At 35.5% G+C, this 15,201-nt stretch overlaps 1 protein-coding gene across 3 annotated transcripts in view; it reads right to left on the minus strand.

The window, feature by feature from the left end:
- LOC122796695 overlaps positions 1 to 15,201 on the minus strand; it is a 634,527-nt gene that overhangs the window by 482,591 nt on the left and 136,735 nt on the right. For all 3 annotated transcript variants that reach the window (XM_044065385.1, XM_044065384.1, XM_044065386.1), the window contains one exon: positions 1,202 to 1,385. The gene's annotated coding sequence lies outside the window, so the exon portion shown is untranslated. The remainder of the gene's footprint in view (positions 1 to 1,201; positions 1,386 to 15,201) is intronic.

Consider the following 15,201-nt stretch of genomic DNA (forward strand, 5'->3'; position numbering starts at 1 on the left):
TTGATTCTTTCCTTTTCTGCTTTTTTGGGGACAGTTTCACATGCCAGAGTAACAACTATATAAAAAGCCCAGTGTGCTGCACTATGATAATGTTATAATGCCTCAGCATTAATCTACTTTAGCTTGGCTCTATTTCTGTTTAGCATATTTATTTTTTACCATTTAAGTGTATAGTTTCCTGACCTTTTTCTCTCATAACCCAGGCTCATTATGAAAAATAAAGTTCAGGACCGCCTTCATTTCTCAGTAGAGTGTATCAAGTAATTATGCAGACATGAGACAGGAGAGAAACTGCATCAACATGCACCCTCAACAAGAGTTTATGTAAACTGTGGCATCAGTTGGAAGCTTTTGGAGGCGAACAGATTAGTCAAAATTCAAAAGTACAGTCATTTACCTTATTAAAAATAATAAAAAATATATAGTTAAAAGATAAAATTATGAAAAAAATATAAACAACTTTATCACATAACTTATTTGGAGAAAAACAAAATAAAAAAAAGAGACATTGCCAAACACAGTAAAGAGGACTTTTAATACATAAGGACATTTCTCCATACATCAAATGGACTTCATCAGACTGACAAACAGCAAACCAAACAATTTAGTTTGCCAAAGTGACATAAATGTGAGCAACCGCTGGAACTATCACGTCCCAGCATGAGGTGTGCCTGATGTATAGAATTAATACAGAATCAATGTGATGTTCTTTATGAGTCTGTCTGCAGATTTTCATGTTATTTTTATATTGCAAGGCATATTCCTTTCTGTATACAGTTCGCCTATGAAAGTTTCATTTTGCAAGTTTGATGATACAATGCTGTTAATATTTAATGACTGCAGTAAAATATATTTGCATTAGAATCCTGGTGAAGTACAACCTTACAGAGACTCATATCCCACATTGCATTATATACAGAAAATATCAAACTGCTAAAAAAGTCTGGGGATGCATCACCTCTTATTCATGACACCAATAACTCCAGATGGCTGGAAATAGGATATCCAAACATGCCTGATGGGGAAGAACTGCTCTTATCAGCAAAATGGCTACATTTGTATATACCTGACCAAAGCATGAAAACTGGAACTTAGCACATGGAATTGAAAAGAATGAGAATAAATTAGGAGAACTATTACTTATTAGTGGTACCAACATTCCAATGCCTACTGCAAAATAGCAATAAGGTAGCATACCCACCTTTAGTATAGATAGCTGTAGGTTATATTCCCACACAAGGTTGATTGATTGTGGACAGCGCAGTGCAGCATAGAGGGGTTTCTGAACTTCTGAGTGTGTCATCCTTCAGATTAGACATTAAATCCAAGACCTTATCTGCCCGAGTTGGAGGTAGCTTAGATGAGTATAGAAGATCCTATGACACCTATTAAAAAGAGTAGGGGGTCTTTTAATTAGCACAACATAAACAAAACATTATTTACGTATTTACAAAATATACATATTTACAGGTGCAAATTTACACATTTCTCTAAGTCATCATCATTATTATTCTTCAATAACTAACTCCCACTCCTTCTTTCACAACCATAATCTATTTTTTTTTCACAATATATCAATTTTCCATTCAGACAACCCAACACTTTCCACAGCCATACGCTATTCTTAAACACTAATATATCATCTGTATATGTCAATGCTACTGGAATCACCACTTCCTTTTGAGTCACATATCTAGCATCTTTCATTTTATAAGCTACTTTACTCTATTACATTCTTTAATAACACAAACAATATCACACTCATGGGACATCCTTGTTTTATACCGCAATTCATGCATAGTTCTTTACTCAGCCACCTATTCACTAACACTCTCACTCTTTTGTTGTTATGCTGACATGCAGACTCTCCTAATTATATTACATATTCCATACTTTTCCATATCATCCCATAAAAACATCAAGTCCTTCTGTATCAAATGCGTTACTAATTTCACCTACCATAAATTTCACATCTTCACTTTTACTTATATCATCCGCAATTTCTCAAACCACCAATAATAATTCCTGGCATCCCCTCCCTTTTATACCATATATACTTTCATCTATACTCACTTCATCCTTTCTTCCTTCCTTCCATTCTCCTCTGTACTTTTCTCATAAAAAATTACAATCTGTATTATTTAATGTGACAAGTCTTCCATTTTTTTGTTTCATTCTTTTCATCTTTCTTCCGTATAAATTTTAATATCCCACTACATAAATCTTCATAAACAAACCCTTCTTCCAAGCATTCATTCAAAATGTTCACAAAACACTCTCTTTGCTGATCCCTTAATTTCCTGTTCATTTTATACTGTATACAATGTGGACCTGATACTGAATTAACATTTACTTTCCAAATTCACTAATAGTACTTTCTTTTTCAAACTCTTCCTTAACTTTCTGTTCTCTTATTTTCTTTCTTTTTACTCTTATAGATATTTTCTACATGTTGTGTTACAATACTCATAATTTACTCTTGTGTTCTTTTCAACTCTCCTTTTACATTTTTTTTTCATTTCCATCATTATACTAATATCCTCCATTACTATTTTACCCAAATAAGCAGACACTTCCTCACTTCTCCCTTGCAAATATATTTGCTTAAACGGTAATGTCTTAATTTTTCTCAATTTCTTTTATACATTTCCTTTTCCATATCTTAATACTTTCATGTACTCACTGCTAAATGCTGCAAAACATTTATATATATCTTTCAATACTTCACTTTCTCTTCATTTCTTACATCATCCTGCCATTAAAAAAAAAACACTTTTTATACTTCTCTTAAATTCAATCCACCATTCAGACCAATTTTTATAAATGTCTTTTAGCGTTAGATGATGCTTCCATACTGCAGTGTTTCCCATTTTCCAAATTAATCTCATAATTTCTTGTTTATTCCCTTTTGTATTTTAATAAACCCCCTTTCTATCACCACCTTCATCCACATTGCTAAATGATAAAAAAAAAAATGTCTCTACTGTATCACCATCAGCTACACCCAAACCTTCTGAAAGTACAAAATAATAAATGTTAGATTCAATTACCCCTTCTATAAGTCCATTGGCTTTTATCCCATACAGCTAACTTACCACATTGTATCAATTATTGTATTTTTTAACATATTTGCCTTTCTTTTTACGTTTCCCCCTTAAATAACAAATTCTCCTGCAATAATAATTTTCATATTAACCACCACATAATCTAATATTTGCTGAAAGATTCTCTCTTTCTTGCCATTTGTATATGCATATAATGCTATAGGTCTATAAACATTCTCTTCATCTCACATCCACAACAGTTAACTTTCTCATCCTCACCAACTTTACATCTAATATTTTTTCTGATGTTTATAGAATACAGACACTCTAGAACAACATTGACTTCCTAAATTCCACATTATTTTCCACCCACAATTTTTCTGTTTACAATCTTTCTTCACTTGTCGGGAATTTTACATCTTCTCTAAGAATAACATCAACATCACATTTAGCACACCATCCCAGTATCCATATCCTTCTTATACTATTAATAATCTGACTTAACACTTCCAGTTTCTTCTTCATTTTCAACAGTCTTAGTACAGTTACTGCCATCCTCCTGAAATATACATTTTTAGGTAAATCATCTTAATGACTTCATCCTCTTTATTAACATGTTTTCACCCCTTTTCCCCACTTCCTCATTACTTTCAGACATTACAATACTTTCTTCATCATCCTGCTCAACATGATAGTGCTTGTTTTTGAAATTAAATCAAAAATGGCTAACACTTTTGCATATATTCTACATTCATTGTTACGCTTATTCATTATATGACCTTTATCTATACACTGACAACATGTTATTTTGTACATTTGTTCATCAGGTAATTGAAATCTACACAAAAAACAAGTTTTCAGCTGTCCCATATACCTATTTATTCCTCCAATACCGTCAGCATGTATAACACTTGGTAAATGCTTCTCCCCCTATTTCAAATACCCCTCTCATATTTAAGTTTCACAATACCAGAGAATGGATACCACATAAATGAAAAATAGTTTTTAAAATCTTTTAACTCAATTTAATCAGAACAAAATTGAACAAACGCTTTTTTTAATTGAGTCCCTTGCCCGGAACATATAAACTCATTCCATGGTAACAGCCCTTCTTTTTTCACAATTAAACAAAAGTCTTTCCATTAAGTCTTCAGTCTCAAATGTGAAGTCACAAAATGTGTATTTTCCCAAATGAATCAAGAGTCTAATTTCTTTGGTTTCAAAACCCAAAGGTAATGCTAAATTATCCTGCACAATATCCAAAACAACAAGACTTTTGTTTCTGTTTAATAAAGTTTACAGTACCTTTTGTTCTTCCAACTGCATTAACATACAATTTTCTAGACTGCATCCCACCTGTAACCATATGTTCATCCAACTCACAACTCATTTCCTTTCCACCCAACTCACTGAACATTCTGAAAACCTTTTCCATCACATCCAACCACAAAATCTCAGACTCATTGCCAGGATCATCTTTGTTCAATAAACTAACCTCCAGAAGCAATTTCAGTTACAACAATGCCTCAAAAATCTTGAACTTTAAAGTCAGCTAAATGTTGACTGTTTGTACTATTAACTTGCTTTTCAACAGATTTCTGTCTGACTGACAGAACTACACTACTATCACCAACAGAACTCTCTTCTCCCTCTATTACTGCACAGCTTCTCCTTGCCACCTCTGAACCAGGAAAAGAAGAAGGAAATGCAATAGCAAAAATGTCCCCCTCACAACAAAAAAGTAAGGGAAGATCCCTTATGCCCAGGCTAAATTTCACCTAATAGTATAAATACCACCTTGAGTCTCCTATGAAAAGTGGCAACTAACCTCATCAACAAAAAATATATTTGCTGGAATATATGTAAATATAATGTAAAATGGTTGGCTGTACTATCCAGATTAGTATAAATGAAAATGTTGCAACCGTTATGACAACATAATTCCATCATAATATAAATCAGTTTTGGATTGTATTATTCCCCTCTCCCATTTCTCCTCCTTCTTCCCTGTAACTGGCATTGTTCTTCTTTCCCATCTGTTGGTGTTGGCCAGTTTGTTCGGAACATTTGTTCTTGTGTATACTCCTCCCTTGTCAGGTTCATCTGATTGGCTATCCTCTCAGACCTTCTTTCTCCCAAATCTTGTATGGCACTTTAAAGATAAATATCTCACAAAACATACAGGTGATGATTTCATAAGGAAAGGAAGTCCATTTGATCCACCACCCAATATGGTCATGCAGACATTTGAAATGGCATGTAAAAGAGATGTTTACTATTCATATAAGGAAATAAGTGATATAACAATTTATCTAAGGACTGGAATGTAATATTAAGATTTCTTTCCAATGACCAAAGAATTAGAATTATGAAACATACAAAAATAACTGTATGGGGGAAGAACACCACCAAAACATTAGGTGAAACCCCCCTGTTCATTTATATGTGTGGGGGGGGGGTATGAAAGATTACTTTGAAAGGAAAAAGAAAGAACCTACATTAGGAAACTTTGGACCAGAAAAGAAAGAAACTGTGACAAGGACAACTAAATGTAGAAATTATAATGTAGCTATATATATGGAGGGTTGGAAAACAGAATCAACAACATATTTGACACAAGAATTTATCTAAAAAGGGTAACTATGTCGCCGCACGTATAGTATATTTACCTTTCTGCTTATCCTGTGACAGTTTTTACATAGGAACAGACCATTTAGAAAGCATATATATGAACACATTTACAATATTAACAGAAAAAAATGCATTGTGAAGACATGCTTTGGTTTGTTCAGGATTCAAGAAGGTTTTATTTCGTATCCTGGAAAAAATACTCTTGGATTCCAGGGAAGGGAATTGAGAATCAAAAATTGAATATAGAGAGCTGTCTGGCAGCCTAAATTACATGCAACAATTCTCCCAAGACTTCATAACCAAGTATCTATAAACAGCAAAATTATGAATGAATTCTTACCTCAATATATAATTCTGAAGTTTATGATGATTGGAAATTTAATGTGGATTTTTGAGTTTTTATGCAATTTTGTATAAATTATAAGACAACCTTGAAACTTATTAACTGATGATTTAAGAGGGTGGGCAGCAATGTTTCCATTAGTTCTGAAGAAGTCCTAGGTTTGATCCCATATGGGAAAATGCTAAACTTTTTGTTTGTAGCATTTATTGTTGTAAATAAACTGCATATAAAATATGATCAGCAGATACTGTTTGCTTATCACAAGGCTGAGTGGTGACTGCACTAATATATTTTTGAGGTTCGTGGGTTTAGAGAGAATGGTGTGGAGAAATGCATATTCTGAACATTACTTGTCAAATATGGAGTATCACAAGGCTCTGTAACTATTTACCTTTGCATTCCTGAGCTGTAAAATCGGTTTTAACTCCCTAATGAAATAAATAGGTAAAAGCAAATAAATCATTAATGAAAAATATATGTTGTATTTTGGTAAATTTTCTCAGGACATACAAGAATTACTCAATTCTAAATTTAGGAGGTACCACAGCTCCAGCTAAACAAGAAAGTTGGAGGTACTTAGAACATGACCTAATTTTAAAGGGCCATGTCCCTACTATTGTTAAGGAGATCATATGTAAGATCTGTGTGCGCTGCTGAATTAAATACTACCTGACAAAGGAAACTAGCTGAGGTGTTGATCATGGCAACCATAAGTAACCTTAATAAAAATCTGCATAGTAAGCTTGCCTCTGCTTACAGCAGAACTATAAGATTCAAAGATTCACAGTGGGGTCCCTTTCATCTACACATCACTGTGAGACCTTGAATAATCCAGGGTGAATATGTAGCACAAAAAGAGTCAAAATGATCAGCTGATGTTTGCCCACAAAGTAATCCCCAAAAATCTATGCCTTGATCTGTTTGTTGTGGTAACTTGACATAAGCTGAAGAGAAAACTGGGGTCCCTTAATCGGCACCCACTGTACACACCAAAATCAGATGGCAAAACTGGAGAGAGATCTCCTGAACCATTTCCTTGCAATTAACTGGAATGAGCTTTCTTTCTCAGCAGGATTGTTAAATTACCCAGATGAATTCACAGTTGAAGTGAGAGCCATACATCTCAAATCAATGACATGTCCAAAGTGTAGCATCACTCAGGCAGTTCTAAATAAACTTTTACTATTTTTTCACGAATTTCTATGTACAATACCAATGGACCCCAGAGGAAGCTAACTAAATATCAGTGATACTGAGCTTATTGTTAGCTATACCATAACCTTGCTTTTTACGGATTAACTATTTTTGTACTTTTTGCATATTGTACTTAATATTCCATCACTAGGATTCAGAAAGATTGCCTAATTAGGTTTGGCAGTGATAATGTAGGAATACCAATTAGCATGACAGTGATAACTTCTGATTTAGAGACATGGTATAGTTACTCAGAGAAACAGGTCAGTATTGGCTCATTATCATGTCTCTGAATTGATCAGTGTGCTGTCAGACATGACTGTACTAGTGTTCTGCCTACAAACCTATGCATCACAGACATGCATGCTCATTTACACACATGCATGTTTGAGCAGACACACACACACACTTGTGCGCTCACAGACATGCAGACATCCAGCCTCTCCTAAATACACCCCTGCATATACATATACACATCCAAGTAGCTGCAAACATGCTCCCATAGACATGCACACACACACACACACACACACACACACACACACACACACGCACTCACTCACACCCATATGTGTACACAGCTTCATGGTATCTACCTGCAGTCTTGCTACACATATAGGACTGAATGGACGTATGGCATTAAAATATGGCTTTCATTTTTTCCTCCTTACAATCAAAATGAAACAATAGAGATAGAGCAGTCATCTGAGTTGCTTTTTATCATGGTATTCCAGTGCCAGCACCATTTCTGGGATAGTGAACAGAGTGAATAGCATTATCTGTACCCCCGGACTGCTGCATTTGCATGTGGCTTCACCATTGTCCATGCACTTGCCAGTGCCCACATACAAATGAAGTGAGAGAGTGGTCTTTGAATCACTTAGTTTTACTGCACTGTGGACATCATCTTTGCAAAGCCTTTCAGGTAAAACCTTCTGCAGTGCAGTAAACCTTTCTGAATCTCAGGGAATATTATTAGTGACAGAAATAGTGCTAGTCTAGTGCTTTTCGAAGAAGGATGAAAGTGATATTTGTTAAAAATAGGTTATGGAAATAGAATATGATTTTTACAATGGACTTTTTTGTATGCAAAATGTATATGAATATATTTATATATATTTTTAGATTGCCAAATGGTCTAAGGTTTATATATTTCCAGCCATGTGGTATATTGTCTTGGATAAAATCACAGACTTAATGATCTGGTTAAATAAATGTTACTAGATTATTAATTTTATTTAAAGTACATAAAGGTTATTACTGTTACTAAGTAGGGCAGGACCAGCTCAAATTTCACACTGATGGGAGAAGGGATGTGAATGTAACATGTATACCAATAACACTTTGCTTTACAGCACAATAAACCACTTTATTCTATTTTTGTTCTACTTGGATCGCTTGTCTGGTATGTAATAAAGGATTTTCGACTGGAAACATACTGCTTACCCTGCTTGGATTACTTTTGAATACTTAGTAATTCTGTACAATATTTCAAATTATATATTTTTTATTATTTTTTTTTTTTTACTTAGGATGAGTTTAAGTTCTCTACTTCTAATACCATTATTTGATCTGATTAATATACAGTGATTAACTAGCTATATATGGATTGAAAATCTTCCACACGGAGAAGTTTCTTACACTGTTTTGATACTTCTTTAATGGGTAGTCATAATGGGTAGTCAGGTGAAGTAAGGTAGAGAAAAGTATGTCTAAAAAAATGGATCTGTGGAAACCTCTTGTAAAGTGACTGGATCATCTTCTGCTTTGGAACAAGATAGTCAAAGGTATGACAATACTAAAACTCTGATGCAGGAGGAAATAGGCATGTGGCACAAACCAGCAAATGTATCAAGCAGAGGGAAAAAAAAGCTTCCCAGGTGCTTAAAGGGTGGCTTAACAAATGAACTCATTTAGGGCCTGGTGGGGAATTTAAATCTTATATGGAAGTAAGCAATTATTTTATGCTTCTCACATTCAGTATCCTGGTAATTAATTGAGTGACTGGCACTGAAACAGATATGAATACTTTCAGTTTTCAATCTCTGTTTTTTGTACTATTTTATACTTTTACCTTGGGTGTCTGTAGTTTGAATCACATCTGTTTATATATAATTCCCAATATATATTGGGCCTTGAAATCAGAGGACAAGAGTAGAAGATGGGGGCACTACATAACCCTAATTTAGATTCCTCAGAATTATTTATCAAGTTTTATGAACACTTGTCAATCAGTACTTCTACTTTATGAAAGAGAAGCAATTGGAGGTGACTTTAATATGATGGTAGATTTGAGATGGGATAGAAAGTGTGCATGTTGAGAAAGGAATACAAAGCAGCAAGAGTAATTACCCAATGGTTAAAAGAAGAAGGACGGGTGGATCTAAGGAGATGGTTTCACCTGGAAGATGAAAGATTCTTTTGGAATGAAGGAAAGCAGGCTAGTAGGTTATATAGGTTTTTATTAGGAGTGGAGGGATTGATGCAGGGTAAGGAGATAACATTTGGGAAAGGCTATATTCCATGCCCCTGTTATCTCCATGTGGCAGACTTCTTGGGGACAGCTCAGAAATGAGACAGAGTTATCATCTTGTTGCAGGGAAAAAATGGGAGTATGGTAAGAACTAGGGTTGCCACCTTTTCAAATGGCCAAAGTGGGACATTTTCGGGACACACATCAGATTTTACAGGCCGACACATACCCACGGTCAGTACAAAGGATAGAACTTAACTTTTTTCCTAAATAAAAGCTTATTCTTGTAGCAGTTTAGTTGCTTATTATGTTTCTTGTAACATTTAGGTATTTTAGATACAGAAATAACTATTTTATGCAACTATTACATAAAATATGGGACATAATTATGTCCTACAATCTCAGGATATTTGCCCTTTTTAATATTGTTTGTCAGGACACAATTGCCCAAAGAGGGACTGTCCCTCTCAAAGTGGGACAGGTGGTAACCATATATGAAACATGGTTGCAATCAAGAAAATCTTTTGGTAATTCTTTGGTGATGTATACTCTTCTACGATAAAACACACAGGGGAATATCAAGAGGAGTTAGAGCTATTTTAAAGGGACACTATCTCATGACTAAAATTGCATTTCTGCCTCGGACCGAAGCTGCAAACATTGCCACCCACTTTGCTAATCACCTCCCTGTTTGTGATGCGTCAGCAATGATGTTCTAACAATCCCACCCACAGTATTCAGTTTTTTTTTTTTAAAGGTGCACAACCCTGTATTCCAATCGTGTTTTACTTCTCTCTGGAATAAGACACTCAGTACTAGTCTTCCCTGCTTCACACAGTACTTGTTTCTGCCTTGTTTTTTTTGAACAAGGACAAAAATAATCATTTCTAGCAAAAAGAAAGTTCCTAGAATAAAAAAGCCTGGTGTTACCATGCATTTTCTGAAGAATATGCACTCTGAAATTCAAATGCCTGTCATTTAGCAAAAATTTGATATTTACTGATGTCCCAGAAAAAAAATCAGAAAACCACAAATTTTCTGAGGAACAGAGTCAAAATGTGAGGTGAAAATCTGAACAGCTGAGAGGTATGACACTGTCAAATTGCACGAGTCGATCTCAGTGCTTACCCAGTGAGACTACATGCTCCTGGTCTCCAGATACGTTTTTTTTTTTTTACCATACATTTTATAAATGTTCCACCTGCCTGTGTCAGTAGTGCAGCTAGGGTGTGGGGACAGGGAAAATGTGATCACATGATTACGATCTTTCATTAATGCAATATCGGCTTTTAAAAGCCGGTATTACATTCGCGGTTAAACCTGAAAGCTGTTGCGCTTTATGTGTGGTCTAAACTGCTGCATCTGCTTGTTACATTGTAGCAAGCAGTTTGCTACAGTTACAAGTAAAAAAAAAAAGTAGTCTAAAGTGTAGCATCTGTTTGCTACATCGTTGCAAGCAGTTTCCTACAGTTACAAGTAAAAAACAACTATCGATAGTAAACGGGGGACACTGGGTACCAGATGATAAAAGGAACACGTTGCTTATTACCAAAAAAAATTATAACAGATCTCCAAAAAGGCTATAGATGCTTTTCTGGTTTTCCTCTACTTAGAAGTCATGATAAAATCATCAGCTGAGAATATCATAGGTTCATAGGTTCATACTAGGCTATCTGCCCTAGGGCATTTATAAGCCTAGCCAGAGTGTGTGTGGCTTTCACCACCCCTTAGGATGAGAATACTATACCCATTAGTTTGCTGTGCCTCTGTCCAGCAGTGATACAGAGATGATTCCCGGGGTAAACCTACGATCTCCCATCCACTCGTCAAGATTTCTCTTGAACAGAGTCAGTGAGGGGCTCTGCCTCACATGGACTGGGATTCTGTTCCATAGTGTAGGGAGTCTCTGGGTGATGAATCTGTCCCTCCAGCACGTCCTATTTATATCCGTGTTGAGGTTTAAGTCTCTTGCTCTCGTGGCTCTGGTGGATTTGGATTTTTTGAGGTGGAGCATGTCCATTAATTCCGGGTTGGACATGGCCTTGTATGTCAGGCACAGATCACCTCTGAGCAGACGGTATGCGACTGAATAGAGCTGGAGTTTCTTCAGTCGGGCATCGTATGACATATGTTTGAGCCCCCCTTTATCCTTTTGCTTATTAAAATGAATCCACCTTCACTTAAACTTCATCAAAACTCTCTGATCATTAAGAGATTTCAAGAGGAATTAATATGCATGATATTTATGGAAAAGGAGAGCTTAAACCTATTTATTTTTGCTCAGTGTAATAATGACTTTTCATATTATAATATCAGCAAAATATTAAGCAAAAATATATTCAAAATACAAAAATATTCACAAGAAATGCACAGTAAGAATATTAACAAATGTAATAATATTTAAAAATACAACAGGAAAATGGCAGTGCTCCACTCTGAACTATTCTAATGCAAGAAATAAACTCTCTTACACAGACACATAGTTCAAAGAAAGCCTAGAAAATCACAAGTGGCCCTAAGTTGACTAAAACAGAAAAGGGTGTTTGGAAAAAGGATATTTCTGTTTCAGGTGTAACAGATGCAATAAAAAGTTTAAAACAGGAAAATCACTCGAATGTAATTGGCTCAAAGTGTGGAATTTTATAAAATGTTCCAGGAGGTATTGGGCGTCTATTTGCATGAGGTATTTAATAAAGGGGAAGATGAGTGGGAATCTTACCAGATTCCTTCAATAGGGAATTAGTGGTGATGCTCCTGAAGAACAATCATGGTGGATGGATCCTGGAAAAATATAGATCCATATCCTTAATCAACATGGATGCAAAAATATTGGCTGCAGTACCAGATAGACAGATGTATCTATGTAGTGCACTACATGTGAATCTGAAAGAATTTGTAAAGGGTGAACTGCAAAGAGTAACTGGTTGAGGAGATACTTGGACACTGCAGATAAGGCAGGCTGGGATATGGCAGGGGCCATATTTTTTTATATCAAAAAGCTTTAGGTCCAAGATTCCTAAATTCAGTCTTAGCATTGTGTAGGAATAATAAAGTACAAATAATTAATGGGCAGCTATCACAGAACCTAATTATAAGTAGACATGCCAAACAAGATTGTTCCTTATACCCTATTCTATTTTATCTGTGCTATGGAAACTTTAGTTCAACTGATTTATCATCAATCATATACAGGGAATTCTTTGTGAGTCAAAACTTTTTTTTTTTTTGCATATTTGCAGATGATTATATGCTGGCAACTTTATTTTACCAGGAGTTATAGAAATTTTGAAGATTTTAGGAATGTCTCAGGTTTAGAGTGCAGTTGGATAAAAGCTTCTCAAGATAGAGTGGGTAGAATTTACAATATGACCTGCAAAGGGTCTATATTATTTCATTGAAAACTCATTTCATCGAAGCTTAATTCATAGGCACATATTCACTGAAAGCTCACTTCACTGAAAACCCATTTCACTGAAACTCATTTTGTTGAAAGGTATCTATGGCCTTTTCCCCACTGTTGTGCGATCCTGGAGTTAGTATATTAAGTAAGGGTGTGTGTGGAGGGCATAGCCCCCTACATATTGTAAATATTTTAAAGCATATAGATGGATACTTACAAGTGTAATGAATAAATTCTTCCAGAACAGAACATATAACCAATTTATGTGGGGGGCTGTGCCCCCACACACCCTGAATGGAGGGGCTGTGCCCCCACACCCCCCTTACTTTATATACTAACTCCAGGATTGCACAACAGTGGGGAATAGGCCATATATACCTTTCAACGAAATGAGTTTCCGTGAAATGAGTTTTCAGTGAATTGAGCTTTCAGTGAATTGGGTTTTCAGTGAATTGAGCTTTCAGTGAATTGGGTTTTCAGTGAAGTGAGCTTTCAGTGAATATATGTCTATGAATTAAGCTTCGATGAAATGAGTTTTCAATGAAATGATATAGACCCCCTGCAAACATTGGTCCACAATGAAACCTGAGGTTAACCATTAGGACTTAAAATGAATGAGATGGACAAGGATTTGATTAGTTCCAACTACTCAGATTTGTGTTTTCAGATTACCCACGTCAGAGAAATTGTTAAAGTTTTTACTTTGTGTAGTAAGGATTTTATTTTGTCTGGTAGTATTAATCTAATCTAAATGATGATTCAGTAGGCATAGTCCCATGTTTGGGAAGGAAGACAAATGTTTGAAGAAGATACAGAATGTGTGTGAGAGATTGTTATGTAATGGGAAAAATCAGAGAATCACTAAAGAGAGGCTTTGTTTGCCTAGGAAGTTGGGAGAGGTACGCCAGAATTTGGGCTACATATCCTAGTATCTGCTGTAGCTACCATTTGATCTAGAGAACAGCTGATAGGATCAGTGGATGCCAACAATGGCTGGGCAGCATTTCAGGAAAGTAAGATGGTGAGTGAATATTTAAGATATTAAAAGGGAATTATGACTTGCATTTGGAATTTTAAGGTCTGGGTGGTGAATAACCTTAATATTAGAATCCAAGGACAGCTGTTATAGTGGAAAAAGTGCAAGTGAATGGTATCAACAAAGTGGAAAATGTACTCCACAAGGAGAAAACTAGGCTGCTGGAAGATGCATGGTTTCAATTTGTTCAGTTAAAGCAGGCAGTAAAACAATGGACAAACGAAATAGGAATACGGAACATACCTCTCAACTTCTTAGTGCAAGAAATCTGGACAAAGCTCAACAAAATGGGGGGACAAAGGTCCAAAAATAGGGACATATTTTAAATACTGCTGTTACAAACGTAGAAAGTTGCTAGAGTAACAAGGTTTGTTTTAACATACATTTTCTGAAGGATTTGAAGTCTAAAACTCAAATATGTCATTATTTAGTGACCTCACTCCTTAGATCATCCCAGTGATTTGTCAGAAAACCACAAATTTTATAAGGAACAGACCAAAAATATGAGCCAACAATCTTGACAGTTGAGAGGTATGATAGGGGATGGAAGGGAAGAGGGGCTGCTTCAGAAGAGATTATTTGTTTCTGGGCTGAGAATAGGCTTTGAGGAGAAAGTGACTTGTAGTCAAGCTCTATCACCTTCTTAGAAATGGATAGATTAAAATCAGGATGCAAGGATTCCGAAAAATAAAGTTTACCAAACAGACATGGTCAGACTGCTTTAAAATAAACAAGGAATTAAATATTTTACCATGGATTTAGGACTAGCGTAGACAATGGTTACACTGGTGGTACAGAACTCTATTACAAATACATAATATTTAAGGAGTTGATGAGGGAAAATGTTGTAGGTATGGAAACCTTGATACAGGAGGCATACATGCTTTAGAACTGTAGTGGTATTGGGAAGCACTGGTATGATATTTTACAGGACTGCAAAAATAGTTTAAGAGAAAGCTAACAAGAAACTGGGAATTTTACTTGTTAGGGCTGGGAGGGGAAGATATAAGTCGGACAGTCATGGAGAAATCTGTAATTCTCCTTTTGTGAGACTGGATAAACGGTCAAATAAAATCACAG

Source organism: Protopterus annectens, chromosome 3.part0 (assembly GCF_019279795.1).
Source record: "Protopterus annectens isolate FY-2018-M chromosome 3.part0, PAN1.0, whole genome shotgun sequence".
Lineage (NCBI taxonomy): Eukaryota > Metazoa > Chordata > Ceratodontiformes > Protopteridae > Protopterus > Protopterus annectens.